Source organism: Nyctereutes procyonoides, unplaced genomic scaffold (assembly GCF_905146905.1).
Source record: "Nyctereutes procyonoides isolate TBG_1078 unplaced genomic scaffold, NYPRO_anot_genome, whole genome shotgun sequence".
In the NCBI taxonomy this organism is placed as follows: Eukaryota; Metazoa; Chordata; class Mammalia; order Carnivora; family Canidae; genus Nyctereutes; species Nyctereutes procyonoides.
Window position 1 is genome coordinate 5261827 of NW_026575144.1, and position 19680 is coordinate 5281506.

The 19680-nt window shown below is 36.9% G+C and overlaps 1 protein-coding gene and 1 long non-coding RNA gene across 2 annotated transcripts in view; one reads left to right on the forward strand and one right to left on the reverse strand.

Annotated features, from left to right (window-relative positions):
- Nucleotides 1-19680, reverse strand: part of CABCOCO1 (ciliary associated calcium binding coiled-coil 1) — a 152952-nt gene that overhangs the window by 12855 nt on the left and 120417 nt on the right. The gene's annotated exons all lie outside the window — the stretch shown is intronic.
- Nucleotides 1556-12381, forward strand: LOC129499227 (uncharacterized). Its single transcript, XR_008662320.1, has 3 exons — nt 1556-2029; nt 8601-8687; nt 10646-12381. It is a non-coding gene; the product is annotated as an uncharacterized LOC129499227 (long non-coding RNA).

Genomic DNA, 19680 nt, shown 5'->3' on the forward strand with positions numbered 1-19680 from the left:
CCCCTTGAAAAAAGGCATTACTCATTTGCAAGTCTAATGAAGAGGTACATGTGTGGTTCTGGAAATTTTTAACAAAAATTGTAACCCCTTGCCTACAATATACTACACAAAAAGTAACCAACATATGAGTGCCACCTGCAAAATGCAATAAACTCTGGTAATGTCATACTGAGGCCATAAATTTAAAATCAAAAGAGAGGAAATTCAAAAGCTCAGATTATCAGAGAAACTTCAATTAATCCATTTCTAAAGTGTTTTCTTTTGTGTTCAGGCCATTACAAACTTCTTAATATACCCCATAAATGTAGAATATCAATTCTGCTACAAGAGTCCTCCTCCCCTTTTGCATTTTTGACTTGGAAATAAATTTGCAAATGCAGCACATTAATTTTCTTTCCTGTGCTTAATATGCAGTATTTACATTTTGAAAAGGTTCAAAATGTTGCCAGGCTTCTGCAGGGTATGAATAGACATCTAATAGCAACTTCTATTTTTATGCACAACATACTGGCAATTTGAACATCTATAACTTAATAGAGCTTTGAGACCACCAGATCCACATGCTGATCACCTCAACAGTGACCGGTGACACAGGACAAGTTAGGACAGGAAATGAAGACTACCCATTCCAGCTGAAGTGGTGAGGAGGAATTTAAGTTGGCAGGGCCACAGTAAACCAAATTGCAGTCTGGCTAGGACACTCAAGTTAACACCTTGTGCCCATTTTTATTTATATCTTTTGATTTGATCTTGTTTAACTTGGGCTTGAAATTTTTTAAAAAAGTGAAATAATGAAAGAAACTGATTCAGAGTATTTTAGATGTCTTCAGTATTTCCAAGCATAGTTCTGTTTTTAAGGCCAACATTATAATTTGAAAAGAAATCTGAGTTCTCCTATCTTAATGACCTCAGACAACAAAATCCTCTCTAATGAATTTGAAAAAAAGTACCTTCTTGTAGTGTAAATGCAATTTAAAAGGAAAAGATGTTTTGATCTGGCTCTGGTGTAAACATTTCCTGAGGGATAGAACAGTTCTTCAGATACCCAGATATTTTCTAAAGATGGCAATAATCTGGAAGATAGACCACTGAATTATAGGCTTTAGACTTGGCTCTATTCCTAATTGTGTGATGCTAAGAAAATCCCTAGGCCTCAGTTTGTTTATCTGTAAAAGTAGGATAATGATAATTGCTACCTGGCTACTTCATTGAATTGTTTCAAGCACAAATTAGATAATGTGGATGAAAATTCTGGGAGTTCTTCAAAGGGAAAGTATTATTAAACCCAAAGGTGGGTTTATTATTATTTATAATTACTGTTATTATTGAAAGGATCATCGTCCTAATGCCAGCACTGGAAGACAGAATAGGGTAGCCATATTGAGAATACTGGTCCATGCTATTTCTATATGAAATTGTTAACATTGTCCCAAGAGTCCAGTTAATGCAGAAGAGTTTGTTAATAAGGACACGTCACCATCACCCTTGTTTCTTTTTTTTTTTAAGCTTTTATTTATTTATTCATGATCGATACACACACAGAGAGACACAGAGAGAGGCAGAGACACAGGCAGAGGGAGAAGCAGGCTCCATGCAGGGAGCCCGATGCGGGACTCGATCCCAGGACTCCAGAATCACGCTCTGGGTCAAAGGCAGGCGCCAAACCGCTGAGCCACCCAGGGATCCCCTACCCTTGTTTCTATATAGTCACAGCCTTTGAATTACCAAACATATATCCAATGTTATCTTACTTGAAGAATTCCTTGGACCCAAATAACTTCTCTCTGGAGACCTAGATAGCATGACACAGTGAGTTGTTCTGTGGCATGATCAGGAGAAAGGCAAACCACCTATTTAAAAAAGGAGAACGTTGACATCTAACTTTCAAAATTAGAAAAGCTGCCTCTCTTCCCTTCCCCACCCAATTGATCACTCTTTTCATCTTTTGTTTTTCAGGATCCAGTGTGGCCTGTGGTTGTCCAGACTGAGTTCACTTCCAAAAGATTTCCTTCAACAGATGTTGTCAAAGGTAAGGAGTTATGGCACATAGGACACATTTTTAGCATGTCCTTCTGGTGAAAATGGAAACACCAGAGCTCTTGAAACTGCTAAGTTCAACACTGTACTTTTGGTTCTTAGCAATCTAAGTCCTTATCTTGCAACTTCCTCAGGGTGAGAGAAGGAAAGTATGGTTGGTTCTATGAAAATAGTTGGAAAATACCTAATGCTTTTCAAAGATATTTTTAAAAAGCCACTCAGAGTATATTTGTTTAGCTTACTAAGTTACACTCTAAAAGGCATATCCTTGAACTCAGTGTAAAGTATTTCAAACAGTTCTGATCATGGATAAACGTGTTTTGGTTTCATCTTGGCATTCTATTTAAAGCTGGATGGTTTTTAATATTTAATATTGAGGAAATACTCCATCTCATGTTTTAAGAATTGAGGATCAGTATCTGTAAATCAGTTAGTGTGAAAAAGATGAGTTATGCAATTAACTTTGTGGAAAGCCTGTTTTGAATTATCAAATATAAATTTAAACAATTGATTTTACATATGCTGCATTCTAATTATATCTTATAATAGCTTCGTGAAGATGAAACAGTTTCATGGCCTTTATATTTGCAAATACTCTTTTTGAACAACTACCTGGAATTTGCAGAAATCACATGAGAAAATAAGTCATAATGCTTAGAAGAGAAAGTGCGATAAATGAAGGAACCCTAAGTCTTCGGTTCTAGTCTTTCTCTTTTCATGGACTTCCTGTTATTTTTCACAGCTTAAATTACCTGAGTAAGAGGAGGCTGAAACTATTTGGATAAAGCTATCCATGTAATTTACTTAACTTCAAAGCATACCAATTGACTTGCACTTCAGTCCTGAAGTCATCATCCGTTGGTAGCAAAAACACCCTCCAAAACTAAAAAAAAAAAAAAAATTCTTAAAACTATATTGAATTAATTTCATTTAGAAATATAAAGCTTTTTTTATGGCTAAGCTAGAATGTTTGTAGAGTGCCATGAAGTCTTTAAAGAAGTCAACATAATATTATTATTCCTGACCTCTTAGACCCAAGATGTCTATTTTAAGTAATCTGACATTAAAAATGTGCTGACAAATATAGATTAAAAAACAACACAGGAAGTTGTAAATCAGTTGGTAACCCTTAGCATCAAGGAAATAAGAGACCACGAAAATGTAGTCATTTACTTTAGTCAACCTCAACCTTAATTTTTAACTAAAGAAAATTCACAGAAGGCATGATGTTTACATTTTAGATATTTTATTCATAGTTTGTGTGTTTCCTTTTTCTGCAGTGGGCTCATAAATTATTACAAGGAAACATGTTGTCACAGTTATAAATATTTCCCCCTGGGCCTAGCTCCCTCACCATCCCTCCCCCCACCGCTCCCTTTAAAATCTCCACTAACTGGTTCTTTAAGTGCAGTAGTCATTCTTCTTTGATCAGCAGGGCAGGATTTTCGTGCTTCGGAGAAAACTGCTGTTGATTACTCTTGTGTGCCTGGTGTTCTGGAAACAGGGCTCTTTCAGGGAGCACCCAGCCCTTCCTTCCATGCAGGGCAGCCAATTATTATATACATGGGGTTGTCATTTTTTCAATAACCTAAAAGAAGCCTTGTCTTTTCTTCCTAGGAACAGTTCTAGGTCCTATAAGTTTCCAAGGCTTTTTGTGGAATCTGAATTATTGGAAATTAACTACAAAACTGGTTTTGTGACTGGTGGTACCGCATGGTAATACATTTTTGCAAAAAAGACCTTCCGCCTATGATATGGTAAAAATAAACTGAAATCACAGCAACTCTGAAAAATTTACGTGGTATATGTATTTCAGATTTGAATGTTTTAGAAATCTGGACCCCAATCCCACCCTGCTTACATGTATAGTCAGAGATCTGGATTGACTCTGCCACTCAGTAGAGAGTATCTCTGGAACATGTTTTCTTTATTTGTAAAATTAGGGGGTTAGACTAGGTCATCTCTAGTTCAGTTACAGATGCTATATCCTATGTTACTAAATTTCAAGTGGCCTTTTCTCTATTTATACAAGACTCAAAGTTGCCAGCCTGTGCAGATCCTCAGATTCAGTATTTTTCTGTCATGATGTAGAAGAATATTTGGATTACAGTCTCAGTACTTAATGGAATCTTAGACAGGCCATAGCTTGTCCATTTATTTCGACTTAATTATCTTCTGCAAACCTGTTCCTCCTTCATTTTCTTTATCTCTTAATGACATCACCAGCTTCTTGGTTTCTGGACTCAAAATGAGTTGAGGTTGTCTTCAGTTGTTTCCTCTCTCTCGGCCCTAACATTAAATCAGGTGTTGAAGGCACCTCTGTGAAGTGTGTCACCTCTGCCCCCTTTCTTTTTCTTAACAATGTTCACCATGTAGCCTCCAGGTCCAAGATCTTGCCTTCAGAGATCTTGAACTCGGGCCATACTGGATTATTACTTTCCCACTATGCACAGTATTTTCAACATAGTGGGTGCTCAATAAACATTCATTATGGGAAAAGAGAAAAACAGCCAGCCAGCCAGCCAGCCAGCCAGTGTGGATGGAGGTGCTTTCCCAGCAGTGAGTCTTGCCTGTGCTGTCCTCTTTGCTGTGAGGGCATTTCTTCCTCAATCTGGCCAATCAATATTCCATCTGCCCTTCCAGGCTAGCTCACTTACCTCAGTGAGGTGTTCCTTGATCTCCTTTGTGCTTCAGAGTATTTTGCTTGTTCCCCTGGCAGAGTATTTGTTACATTGTACTTTAAGTTATAGCCTTGCCTCAGTGATCTCCCACCACTTTGTGGAAACAACTTGAGGGCAGAGACCATGTCATTCATCTTGGGGCCCTAGCTCAGGTCTTTGTACAAAGGCAGCATTCATTAGGTGTTAAATACTCCATTAGGGTAACGATTCATTCAAAAATTTTCAGGGCTGCCAATTTGTTTGATCTGCGATGATTCAGTTTTAAAAGTTTAACATGAAAAACTGTACCACTTGGAGAAGCAAATCTAATGGTTTATTGTTGCATCAGTGCAATACCTGTATTTCTCAGTTATGAATGGAGTCCTAGAGTATTCGTTTGATTACCATCATGCCAAAAAACAAAACCACTTTCACTCACTTGACTGCATTGCTTAAACTGACTAATTAGTTGTTTTACACAGTATAGCTTAAAATTCTAAAGAATTCCTCAGAGATACCACCCCCCCCCCCCCACAGCTCCTGATGGAAGTAACATTAACATCAGAAAATCTAGGGATTTTCTGAGTTGCCCAACTCCAGGGTCCATGATTCGTATTGCTCTTCATGGGCCATCCACTTGCATCCCCAATTCTCAAAACAATGTGAATGTTACCTGTTGGAGTTGTAGCAGCACTGGCCACCATCCAGAAAAATGAACATTGCTGATGAAGAAAAGAAGCTCTCCGTTTATTGAGAATCTACTCTGAGCCCGGCATTGGGCTAGTTAGAAAGCACATTATAAATATTGGGTCCCTCAATTCATACCACCTTGTGAGGAGAGGTTTTATTGAGCTCATTCTTTGGATGAAGAACCTAAAGCTCACAGAGGCTGGGTAACTTGGTCAAGGTCACACAACTAGAGAATGGCAAATTCCATCAGAACTTGAACCCAGATCTATTTGATTCCAAAGCCCATTCACCTAATTCTTGGCAGCAAGTGGAACCCCACTCTTTTTTTTGGGGGGGTGGAGCCCCAAAACTGTTTCTCTCTGATTTACAGGTGAAAAATACAGGATTAGAACAAATAAGAACAAATAAGATGATGTATGCACACTAGGGATCTGAAAGCATAAGTTCTTAGGGAATTTCAGAAAGAATTTGTTCACTGGTTCCTCACCTCCCTACTGTGCATAATTCCAAAATAACTCAACAAAAGTAAGACATGGAAGTTGTAATTTTTTTTAAGATGGCGAGATGTAAAAGACCTTTGGTTTATAAATAAATTTGAGAACATGCTTAATTCATTTGTGGAAGCAGGAAAATATGGGAGCATCAGTTTGCTGTTGGAGACTGGAATTGCATGTTCCTGCTCAGATCGTACTTGGTCTCATTTGTTGTAATTGTAACGTTTTATTTGGAATCACAGTCTTTTTCTAGGAACGGGCACGTAGAGAAAAGCAACCAATAACCTAGACAGTTAAAAACCGCATTGAGAAATGAGTCCAGTTGTGTGAACAAATCCCTTGTGATTAGTCTTCCACTGTGTGCTGTAATGTGCTTTAAATCCATTTCCATATTTTTAATTAACACTTAGTTCCAAAAAACTTTCTGGAGGCCATTTAAATCACAAATGGAGGAAAAAACAAATTTGCTTTATCAGAAAATTGACTATAGACTATTTTGGTGCCTTTTATTATTTTTACATTTTAATGATTAAAATTAAATATAGCCCGATTCCGACAGAAGACAGTGAAATAATTTTCATGGCTGATATAATTTTAAAGTCAAACCTGAGTGAATGAGATATTCGTTCTGTTGTGGACGAGTTTCATCGTCCATCCTGTGGCTCTAATTTCTGATCAGTCCCATCCATTTCATAAAGGAATTAGACAGCTGTACCACGTTACTCTTCTAGCAGAGACCCGGTGGTGCTTTGGCTCTATCTCAACAGCTGTCCTATAGGGACTATAGTGTTTGTTCTGTCTTACAGATTTTAGACACCTGTTTTCATAGTTTGAATCATTCATTTCTTTTGAGTGAAAAACAGAAAGCACAAGTTTTATTTTAAAATTCTTTGCACCAAAAATATCACCTGCTATATTGAAACCCAGTCATTGCTACAAGTAAAAGGCATAACTGCAGCTCTCTGAGGATGCCTGTTCATATGTAGTCCTACAACAAAGGCCACTGTCCTCATCTAGAAAATGGGGATAAGGAATTATCTACCACTGGGTTTTGTAAATATTAAATCAACATATGTAAAGCACTTACACAGTGCCAGGCATGTAGAAACAGCTTAAAAGTGTAAGCTTGTTTTTTTCAATATATATTTTCATGTCATTTATTTATGTCTACAATAATGATAAACAAAGATCTCTCCAGGGTAAGGGCTTGGTCTATTTTGTTCCCCACTTCACTTCCTGGCAGGCAGCTGACAAATAATGGGAACGTAATAAATATTTATTGAATAATTAAATGTAGGAAATCACTGTGGTCAATAGATCATTCTATCATCATTCCCCCCCTGCTCTGCAAGTCTACTGACATACAGGTGCCAAATTTTAATATTTTTTTTTCTGTATCTTCTCCCTGCCACCAGCTCATGCCCCCAACTTTGGCTACTGACTCTGATTTATAACTCAGACTGCTCCTCATCTGGGTGTCCAGCCTGGCTTCTTGACTTGACATATTCTTCCCCTATTAATGGTTGGATTCTTTATAAAGGTGTCTGTGTTAGATGGAGTCATGCCAAATGAATAGATTGTGGTGGTAGGACTGGAATATTAGGATGAGCATAGCCTCTTCCTTGATGAAGGAATTATTCAGGCCAGGAAAAGCCTTGAAGGATCGTTCTGGTTTTCACACTTGTATGAACACAGCCTTGGCATGAGGGGTTGCTAATGAAGCCAGAGAATGTGGCCCAGCATGTTAATTTACTTGATTCGGGGAACTTCCTCGTATTTATAAATGAATTCCATACATTAGGCAACTGATATTTAGATAAGAAAATCAGAAAACAGCACATGCTGTAATATAGTGCTTCAAGAGATTATAGTATCAATCGATTGCAGCAAAGCTAACACCATTTAAGTAATCAAAAACAAACAAGGACAATGAGCTACTGTTTCAAATCCTGCTAGAAATAAGAAACCAGGACTAAAACCATTCAAATAATAAAGGTAAATTGCAAAACTAAGCCATAGTATTAATTGGGCTAATCTAACTATACAATCTACAACTGAATCTTAACAGATTTAGGATTGGAGTATCACTGGAAACATCAGCCACCTGATTATCATCATTGCCCTAAGAGAAGATGCAGCTTTTACCTGTGAGGGATCTGGTGTTCAAGGCATGTTCTGAAGAATGGATAGAATATCAAAATGTTATGAAAAGGCACATTTCTATTTCTTTAGCTTCTAGTTGCATTTGAAGCATTTTATTCTGTTCATCTTGGCAATGATGGTAAATACTAAGAAACAACTGGGAAGATAATATTTTACAGTTATTCTTTTTTCTAAAAAATACCATTTTCCTTACAGTTTATTTTGTTATAATTGGTTGGCTTACTTGCTCATTGGCAAATAATTTTATTTTTGGTTGTAGACACAGTTATAATGTACAACTTTGTTCTTTTATTAGATCGATTTTTCTGCCGGTAGATCATAAGGCACTTTATTATTTTAGCAAGAATTTTTAAAAGCATTCACTGCTACATCTCTGAACTTCACCATCTCACTAGCATCTGTCAGATTTAATCACCTACAGGACTACCTTATAAAGATTACCTTATCAGAAAAAGTGTCAACTTGTGAGCTTAGGTGTGAGAATTGCAAAATAAAGCTGAGCTACACTAACAACTGCTGTGCTAATTTATTGTAAATTATGTTTTTTTGTTTGCAGAGATAAGACACGAGAAGCGTTTCTATTTAAATTCATTTCCTATTATTTCAACATAAATACCAAACAGCTCGACAAGAATGTGAGAAGGTAGGATATTCCTTAAATAGGTTCTAGTGATAGTGAAATTTATTTTCTAAGCTATCGGGACCAGTCATGTCACATTGTTCTAGGTGCAGAATCAGACGGCACAATTAACACAAAACATGGATGTTTAGAATATTAGATGGAAATTGCTGATGGTCATGTGAAGAGTGATGATTTATAGGATATGAACTGGAAATAATTGTGTAGCAAGCTGGTCTACAACAGAGCTCTAATTCACTGGGCTGACACTGTTAACTCATAATGTGTCGACCTGGCACCAGCCATGATAGATTATGGCTGTTCAGAACACATAAGCATATCCCTTTCATGAGCATTTTGGGAACCATAGTTCAGATGACCCCAGTAAAAACAACTGCAATGGTTTAGCCAAGCTGGTTCTCTAAGAAATGTAAGAATCATGATGAGTCATTATGTTATTGAAATTCAGAACTAGGTGGCAATGAATCACACGAAGTTATCACCTTCAAATCATCAAAGGGAATATAAATTGGGTCGTATAAAGTACCATGAGTCTCACTGCATTTTTAACTAGATGAACCTCTTATATAAACAAGGTTTTATTATTATATTTATTGTTATTATTATTAAAACTAGAGTAAAATTTAGTGCACATAAAAGTGAAGGGCTAATGTTGCCAGCTTGAGCCAGAAAGAGGACAGGCCTGTATTGGTAGATTGCTTCATGTAACACTATCATTACATTTTGACCTATATGAGTCAATGCCAAACATGGGAATTTGTATGATTCTTAAAAATGCATGAGTGGATGGGGCACATGGTAAGAGGTCCTCAAATCAATTTTGTTTTTTAAGCTAAACTAGAATTTGAACTAGAGAACTTGAGAACCAAGGGTAGGTCAACCCACATCTTTCATTATCCTCCACCCACCTTTTTAATACATTGGATCTTTCAAAGAAAACAGGGTAGAAATATCATTTAACAGAAGAGCAAGAAAATCACTTTGCTGGCTTTGCTATGACTTTTTGCTAGTAAGCTGTATGCTATGCCAGATCACATATTTAAAAGCAGAGTTTTGCCTCTTGGGGAAGAATTAGATTTCAGTTCAGTTCAATTGATCTGGGTGCATTCTGTCCAGGTAGGATTTTTGTACTCACAGGGGTTACAATCTGGAGGTGAAGTTAGAAGGCAGGGGATATAAAATCAATGATAACAATACATAGAAATGGCCACAACTGGGCTAGAATAGGGGACTACTGGGTTAGTCATACTTTAGTTAGATGATGACTAAATGATGTGCTAGTTAGGGAATCAGCCAAATGAAGAGACTAGCAAGGGTGGGAAGGGCATTGTGGAGTATTTGGGTGTTTCCATTGTCAGGTAGCCACTCTTCATAATAATTATCCAAAGCCAGAGGAGTAAGTGGCATTAAACCACTTGACTATAAAAATATTTTAAAATAAACTTGGCTCTTGAAGAAGCTGAACATACTTGCTAATTGCTGATAAATATTACTTTGATCATAAGGAACAGAAGAAATACTGTTGTTGGTTAATGGTTATTTTTACTTAAAATGTTTATAATTGGAGGGATACAAATAGAACTGTGGTCATAGATTATGGAAAACACATTGATACGTAAATATATTTTAAAAATCCAAATATTAATAACTACTGACATTTGTGTAGTCCTTTTCTCCCAAAGCTCTTGACAAACATTACTGACTATACACATACAGGAATAGCACTGAAATGCTGCTACTCTTTCAAAGGACAAGATGTTGATTCAAGAGAAAAGTAGCAAATGGCTGATATACTTAAATATAGGTCTGCAGAATATAGGTGTGCATTTGGAAACGTAAACTCGCACCACAGAACCTCCCTCCCAAAGTGTTTGTCATATTTTACTTCAACTTTATTGAATTAGTGGTTTCATTTAACTCCATTTTTTACTAAGACACAGATGATTTTTATTTTTCCTTAGATGGAGATTGAGTTCCTTTATGATTGCTGCATGGCAGTAAGTAAGGACCCAGGGGGATGGCATTTCCTTTCTGAGGACATCAGCTCTGGCTCTGTAGCACCTCCTGGTGTGAGGAGGGCTGATAGGCCAGCGCAACACAAGAGTGCCGCCTACTGAAGGACTGGTTTTGTTTGATTAAGGACCAAGATTATCCTCAGTTATCTGAAAGAAACCAACCACCTGGTTCAAGCAAGTCTCATTTATGAAGTATTAGATCAAATGGATAGTTGCTGGGCTGGTTGGTGACACTGATTGAAAACATGCCATGTTTGTCATACTTACTTGAACAATGTGTAAATTACATGGCAATAATCATTTATAAAGATGAGAGAACAGAGAATGTTTCATGTATACTTTTAGGGCTCTTACTGTAAAATATTAATTATTTTATTGCATTCTCAAAGTATGACTGGCAATGCCAGAAATATTATTTGTTTCTTTACATTTCCTGTAAAGATATCAATATCAATCCTACAGGTCTTCAAAAGTTCAGCTAAACTACCAGCTCCTCCTTAAATATTTCATAATTTTTTTCTCAGAAAACAAGGCAGTCTATGTTTCTAAAACTCTCATATATACAATCATGTTTAACATACCTTTACTGAGCATGCACTAATGAGACAAGTACTGCTTAGGCCCCGGGGGATTCAGACACAACAAGTACACATTCCTCGACTTTCAAGGAAGTCACAATCTAGTGCGTGGGTGGGTGGGGCTTGTAGAGATGACATACACAGTAAATTGCAGAGTGAAATAATTATTAGAAGTATATGTAGGGTGTCCTAGAAATTTAGAGGAAAGAACTATCTCATTGTGGTAGAAGGGAAGAGGGAAAGAGATTCAGGGAAAATGTAAAAGAGATAGTGCCTGAATTAAATCTGAAAGAATAAATAATGCTAGCAAGCAGATGGGGTGAGATAGAGAGGGAAAAATCCCAGACAGAGAGATAGACAGGGAAAGTGGCCTTTACAAAAACAGAGAGAGTAAGAAGCACATTCCCAGATAAGAGATGTACACAGTGTTGGTGAAAAGCTGGGGTCACATGGGTCTGGGTTTAGTCCCAGCTCTAGTGTTTATTAACTACATAACCTTTGGGCAAGTCATTTAATTTCCTATGTGCCTTGTGTTTGCCACTTGTCACATGGGGCAAGTAACATGCTAACTGGCATTTAATTGGTAGAACCCATTTTTGGGGGGATTTTGTGGTAAATTATATCAAAAATTCAAAGCTGAGAGCTATGGAAATGAAAATGATTATGTAGAAGTCTAACAACAAAATGAAATTTTGTTTGATGACTGCTAATGTTTTAAAAATTTACATGTTTTAAATTTAAAATGTGGTTTGTAGTCTTTTGGAGTAAGTCATTTCTAAGAAGTAAGTGTATGTTTGTCTTTTGCTATAGCTACATTGAAATGATGGGGAAAAAATAAAAAAAGAAATCAAAGGATTTGTTTTCCATATGTCCCAATAATAGCCAGCAATTTTTAAAATAAGTTTAGTAAAAGTTAGAACAATGCAGTTCCCTCATCCTTTGCTGAGAGGAAGCCTACTTGATTAATGTAATTAAAGGGTTGCTTGTAACTCAAGACTCAATTAAAAAAATAAATTTGGCCTTATTACTTTACTTCCAACTGGTGGTTTTCCTAGTGTGATTTTTGAGCTAAAATCTGCGGCTGCTTTGTTCATGACACATGAATTGTTTTAGCACATCCTTTCCCCTGCTGTGCATATGATTAAGAAAGCAGAGGTTAAATAGTGCAGTAAAGAATTGGGTAAATTCATTCTATTCTTGCTCACAGCACTTAGGTCCCCTCCCCCTTTTCAGGACTGAAAGAGTGCAGAAGCCTATTATCTTTTCCTGAAATAATTTAAGATATGTTCTTATGCTGAAAGTGTAACTTTTCTTTCTCAACATTTTCTAGTACACTGATTTTGTGATGTCTGTGCTATAGATATTATCCGTATTAGCAAGAAAACAAATGCAAGCGCATCCTACCATTTTATTCAGTGCTCATGGGTGCTTCTCACTGTGATAAGCATTTTGCATACATGGTTTTATTTTTACTTGTGATACTCCTACAAGGTAAGGATAATTATTCTGATTTCTAGATGAGAAACAAGAGGCTCTGAGGGGTTATGGTATTTTTCCAAGATGCCACAATTGGCAGGAGACAGAAATAAGGTGTTAAATCTGGTCTACTTCATTCTAAACCTGGGTTCTCATGCATTTGCATTTTTTGTAGGGCAAGTTTGATTCAAAGGATTTAAAACTAGTTCTGGTACAGCATCTTCCATGTGTTTGTTGCAATACATGTTAAATTCAATTGAATGGAAATTTTAAGCTTAGGAGGGCAAAGAGCAGTGAGTTCTCTACCCTCCTTGAGTTTATAGTCTGATGTGGTTGTGACTATAATATGAAGTGCAATTGATAAGCAACAGAGAAGGCGGTATGGTATAGTGGGGAGATCATGACAAACTCACCATGTCCAAAGGAACTCTTCATTTCTTCCCTTAACCTGTTCCTTCCCCAGTCTTCCAGGGAATGGTGCTAATATGCATCTGGTTGTTCAAATCAGAATCCCTGGGCCATCTGCAATTCCTCCCTCTTGCTCACCTTTTGTATCTCTAGCAAGTCCTGTCTGAGCTGTGCTGAAATCTGACAGCTACTTCTGTCTCCCTTCCCTGTCACAACGCCCTCCAAGCCCTCTGGACCACAGATGTCATCACTTTCTAGCTGTAAAAAATAAGTGTCCCTGCTCCCCTACCCAGTGAGAACCATGTACGAGGGGCAGCCAGAGTAGGTTTTGGGGAGCCCGAAGCTAAGGTATGATTCAAAATTACATGCAAAAGTGAACATATAGAATGACAACAGTAGTAACGAGAAATTACATATATTAAAAAGCTGATGGGGGTGCCTGGGTGACTCAGTTGGTGAAGCATCTGCCTTTAGCTCAGGTCATCATCCTGGAGTCCTGGAATTGAGTCCCACATTGGGCTCCTTGCTCAGCGGGGAGTCTGCATCCTCCCTCTCCCTCTGCTCCTCCTTCTGCTCGTGCTCTCTCACCCTCTCTCTCAAATAAATAGAATCTTTTTAAAAAGCTGACAAATTCTAAAAATATCACAAAACAGAAAAATAAGTTAAAGATCATTAGCTGCTTGACCTCACATCTGTGATATATTTTACTCTACTTTTTGGGTTTCATACTCTAATCAGCTCTTCACATGATAACGATTTTGTAATATTATCTTCCATAGAAAGAATGTAAAGATTAGTTGGTCTTTGCTCTAGCTCATTAATGGAATTTCAGCCTTTGTAACTCATTATCGGTAGTATCATTTACATTTGAAGATTGATGTCAAATTTCAGAAAACCCGTATCCAAGTTCCCTTTCATATTTGACTTACAGAATTTAAGATGCTTTTCAGGTTCTTTTCTGCAGTGAACAATTTAAAATAATCGTTACTTGTTGAATGGATGGCACTCATTAATCAATTTGTGTCGATGTCTCCGCTGTAGAGGCATATCATACGTTTGATGTTATCTTCATTGATGTTAGTAGTTTTTGTGAAAATGAAAGAAATTTAAATCTTTTTACAATGTGTTCATATGATTCACTCCTCTTCACTAATTGGACTATCAAGCAATCTAGAAGCCTATTCATTGCTTCGATTTAAAATGTATTTCTTCTTATTGGATTACTACTTTTGTTCTGATCTGAATTTGGGGGGCTTACAATTACTCATTGATGTCAGAATAATTTCTACTGATTTAATTGCTCATCTGTATTGCCCTTGTTTCATATTCCACTATACTTTGAATTTTTCTCAGTTCTTTAATAAATCAATTTAAAAATGACAAAAGAAGGTACTCTGAATATAAGTCCAAATCACAAGCTGTAATTTCTCACTTGTTGAACTAAAACATTCCAAAAGTCTGCCCAAATTGCAGTTAAAATGGCATATTCAAAATTTATTGAATAAAATGTTTGCATTTCATTTGCACTTGGGTTTTTCTTCCAAGTCTTCAAAAATATATTTTAGAGTTTTTAAAATGTCATTTAACTCTTATTGCAAGACTTGAATAACTTTTACACTGCTGATAATTATTAAAAATTTCCATAGACTAGCTTCTAGCTCACACCTCTCAAACCTGGTTTCTCTTCCACTATTTACACACGTCTGGGGCCTGGTCCTAAAGCACACATTCATATGGCAATGTGATCTTGGACTCTGTACCTTTGTATTAAGATGTCATAGTGGGTGGTAGAAGCCATATCTGCACAAAGATGGCTAGACATTAATTATTATACAAGAGTTCCCTCTCCTGAATCAAACAATGGCCTTTCTAATATATGTAGCTATATATCTCCAATTGTCTATAGGAAGTTTATACTTTGTCATTCTATTATCAATTATATTCCATTATAAATTTAATGTATTTAACACTAAAGTCATCACCACAACCTTTATTATCATTATGAAAATATCTTTTCTAATTATGTCAATGGCACAATTACTTTCAGATCTTCTTGTCATCAAATCCATACAAGATTTGATTCACCTTCCTACTCTTTCATATCTAGATTGATATCAACTTCTTTGTTAACTTTTTAAATAATATTTCTTACATATATATGCTCATTCCTTTCTATTTCCATTGCTATATCCTGAGCCTATATATATTTTTTACCACTTCTCTATTTCCTAATTTCCTCATTTATCTTTTTGTCTCTAATCCTTTTTCACTTCAAATGTTGTGTATAACATTGCCAAGTTACTTTGATCAAAATACTGCTTTTATCATACCAGTCTCATGCTTAAAAATGTAATCTAGAATTGCTTTTTTTTAACATTTAGATAAGAGTTTTTATCACAGATGGAATAAAAAAAGAGTTCAAATTTCTGAAGAATTCAAGTTAATAGTATTAATTTGGATGACAAGTAAAAAGTCAGTTTCAACTTAATAGCAGTCACATTATAGAATATTTTCTAAATAGAGCTTTACTTTTAAGTGGTAGCATTCTCAACCTCTTAACCAGGGTTCCCAGAGAAGTCAGCCTTTGTGCCTAAGGCATCCACTGTTTATGATAAATTAACTTCTCTCCTGTGTATATAGGATCTGTGTATCATTCTTGAGAAAATGAAGAAATTGGTCATCTAAACAACTTTCTGTAGAACTCTTGCAGGACATCTACTAAAAAGATTAGTATAGTAACTGAAATAAACTGCTAACAAAATAGTACAAGTAGAGATTCTCCATCTACCTTAATAACTTTAAAAAACCCTACTTGAGGGGCATCTGGGTGGCTCAGCGGGTGAAGCATCTGACTTTGGCTCAGGTCATGATCTCAGGGTTCAGGGATCGAACCCCATGTGGAGTCCCACATGGAGCCTCACGGAGCCCCTCATGGAGTCCTGCATCACATCAACCTCTATTAGCTCAGCAACAGGCTCTATGCTCAGTGGGGAGTCTGTGTCTCCTTCTCCCTCTGCCAACCCACTTCCCCTCCCTGTCATCCGCTTATGCTCTCTCTGTCTCTCAAATAAATGAATAAAATCTTTAAAAAACCCCACTTCATTTATAATAACAATGTCCATTTGTATATAAACAGTGAATACTGCCAAATTAAAATCCTGTCTTAAGGAAGCAAGAGGCTATTTATAAACAACTTCCACGTAATATTGTCTACATTATGTGTCTCTGTTCTTTTATAGACTAAAATTTTACTATTAGTGTAGACCAGGTTGACATTCTGAAATTCTAAGTTATTTAGGTTTGAATTAATGAGGTTTCTACTGTTTATATTTTGCAAGAAGACTCAAACTGCTACAATGTGTATCATCCAATATAATTGTTAACATATAATGTATTCTACAATGTTTATGTTAGAATTATATGACAAAGACATATTTTGAGAGGATAAAATATAACATTTCAATTCTGGGCTATCATTAAAATGTTTTTAATTTAACTTTTAAAGTTAAAAGTGGGTAATATTTGTTAATAATATAAAATAGTGATATTGGTGTATTTGGATAGCAGTTAGCTGTTAAAGTGACAGAAAATCCAAAGTTCAACAGCTTTAACAAGATACTATTTTACCTTGCCTTCACATAAATATCCAGAGTTAAGCAATAGAAGGCTATTATTTTTGGGTCTAGATTTCTTTATTCTTGTTGTTCCTCCATGTTGGCCTTCATTCATTTTTGCAAGATTATCCTCTGGTCCAAAATAATTGCTCCATCTGAAGCCATCTCCCCATTTTTAAAGATTTACTTATTGGGGCCCATGTGTGGCTCAGTCCGTGAAGCCTCTGCCTTCAACTCAGGTCATGATCCTGGGATCCCGGGATGGATCCTTGCATCCAGCTCCCTGTTTAGAGGGGAGTCGCTTCTTCCTCTCTCTCCGCTCCTCCCACTCATGCTCTCTCCCCCACTCACTCACTCTCTCTCAAATAAATAAAATCTTTAAAAAATTATATATTTATTTGAGAGAGACTGGGGGAGGGCTAGAGGCAGAGAGAGATGGAGAGAGAGAATCTTAAGCAGGATCCACACCAAGCATGGAGCCTTATGTGGGACTCAATCTCACAATCCTGAGATCAGAACTTGAGCTGAAATCAAGAGTCAGTTGCTTAACTGACCCCCCCCATCCCTTTCATATTCTAGCCAGAAAAATAGGAGAAAGGCAAAAAGGATATGTTCCTTCTCTTTAAGGACACTTCCATTAAGTTCCATACTTTACTTCTCCTCACATCCCATCAGCCACAAACTGTTAAGGCTAAGCTTACTTATTTACTTACTGTAAAGAGCCTGGAAAATGAAGTCTATTCCAGTCAACGATTTGCCCAGCTGAAAATCCTCTATTAAGGGCAAAGTGAGAGAATGGATTTTTGGTGACAATTCAGAGGGTTCTGCCACAGATCATGTTGTCCTCATTGACAGTCCCCAACTGCCTAATAATAAACCATCTATACTTAGGAGATGGTAGGAAGTATGCCAGCAAATTACACCTAGTAGTAGCAGGCAAAGTTTAATTTTCCAGCTTTCAACCAGGCTTGTACATCAATATCACCATGGGGTTTCAGACCCATCCCTTGGTGGGATATCATTTAAGAACTAATAAGGGAAAGGGAGTATAGGAAACACTGGGTTAGAATTGTTAGCATCTCTTTTTAATTTATTTTTATTGCTTTATTTTATTTTATTATTTATTTTATTAGTATTATTTTGGAGACAGACCATGCATGCATGTTCAGAGGGAGAGAGAATCTTAAGCAGGTTCCACATCCTGCTCAGAGCCCCATGTGGGCTTGATCTCATGACCTAACTTGAAATCAAGAGTCAGTTGCTCAAGTGACTGAGCCATCCAGGAGCACAGGCATCTCTTTAAATGTTCCCTTCTTCCCTCATTTATCTGACCTGGCTACCCATTCTTCTGTTCCCCACCTGTCATCAAGCCCTCAGAGCAATTTTGCAATAGCTCACATGACAGAGGAAGTAGAGAGAACAAAAGGAATTTAGGATTTAAAAAGTTTCCTGCAAGGAACGTAGGTGATAATGACATTTATAGCTACACAGTGAACTTCTTGAAGGTGAGGCCTTCATCTTTTCCAAAGAGGACGTCTAGGGCCTACAGTGTGGTAGAAGCTCAAAGAATGTTGGGGTGAGGGAATACTAAGTACCATGCTGGTTTAGCTAAGTGTAGCTGCTCCAGGGGATTTTGGTGGGAAACCGAGACTCAGTATGTAAGATTACCATCACCTAGCCTTCAGTGGTCTCAGATGGCTGATTGTATCTGATTTTATTGACATAAACCTGCCTGGAGTCTAGAAAGAGAGATGAAACTCCTGCTGTGCTGAATTAGCTTTCTGAGGGTATCTTTTGAACCCCATGTGTTCCTTTTTGACTGTGGACCACGTGATGCTCATGCTGTAAAGTTTTTGGGGTTTATCCAGGACCTGTCTGAGGGAAATTTTCTGGCTGGGCCCCAATTTTATTCCACTAATTTTACTGTTCTAAAGATACTTCAGATTACATCATTCCTTGTCAATGGAACCTCCTATATTCCTGGCCTTGGAAAATCCCATTTTTCTCTTAGATTCTCTTTAGAACATAGAAGAACAAGGATATGCAGTACTAAGTGTGTATCATCTAAAAATTTAAGGTTACTTTTAAGTTAGGTTGAGTTTTTTGACTATGGTTCTAATCTCATTTTACTAAAGAAAATGAACACCACTCTCCACTCTTTTCCACATTATCTCATCCTATTTTTATTTTAAGATTTTATCCGACACTTCTAGTTTGGATGAGCTTACTTATAATCTCTTTGATCATGGCTATTGCTTCAGAGAGAGCTCTACTTACTTCTCTAGTCATGAATGTTGCCAGTTACCTAATAGTCTGTAATTACAGACGTTTAAACTTTGAAAAACCAGTGTTTTTCCCTTCCCATTTGCAAGAGACAGATTTAAAGAGATTTATGTGAAGAGACAAAAATCCATTGTATTTGTTGTTGACATAAAGAGCTGCAGATAGCTTTCTGGTTTTTGTTTCAACTCTTTTTAATGTTTTTCCCCCCCTCCTACTTCTTTAAGAAAGTCTTAATTAGGTTTTAGTGGTTCTTAACACCTGTCTAATTTTCCATTTAAGAAGGAAGGTGGGGTTTAGGCTCTGCGTAGTTAGCAGGTATCTTAGCATTAGCAAATGAAAAAGGTTGGGTAGTAAAGCAGTAGGCTACTGGAGGAAAAGACTAAATAGGAATAATGAGACACCTAAATCCACGGATCTGAGGATTTTTTACACACTGAACTTGATTATTAACGTGCGTAGAGAATAAATAAAAAGAGCTTGGCGTATGTATACATATGAGCTCGTGTGTGTGTGTGTGTGTGTGTGTGTGTGTTTGTGTGTGCGCCTGACACACATGGTAATTAACAACAGCTCCAAACCGGGAAAACTAAAAGTAAAAGAAGGTTTAGAGCTGAGAGGAAAA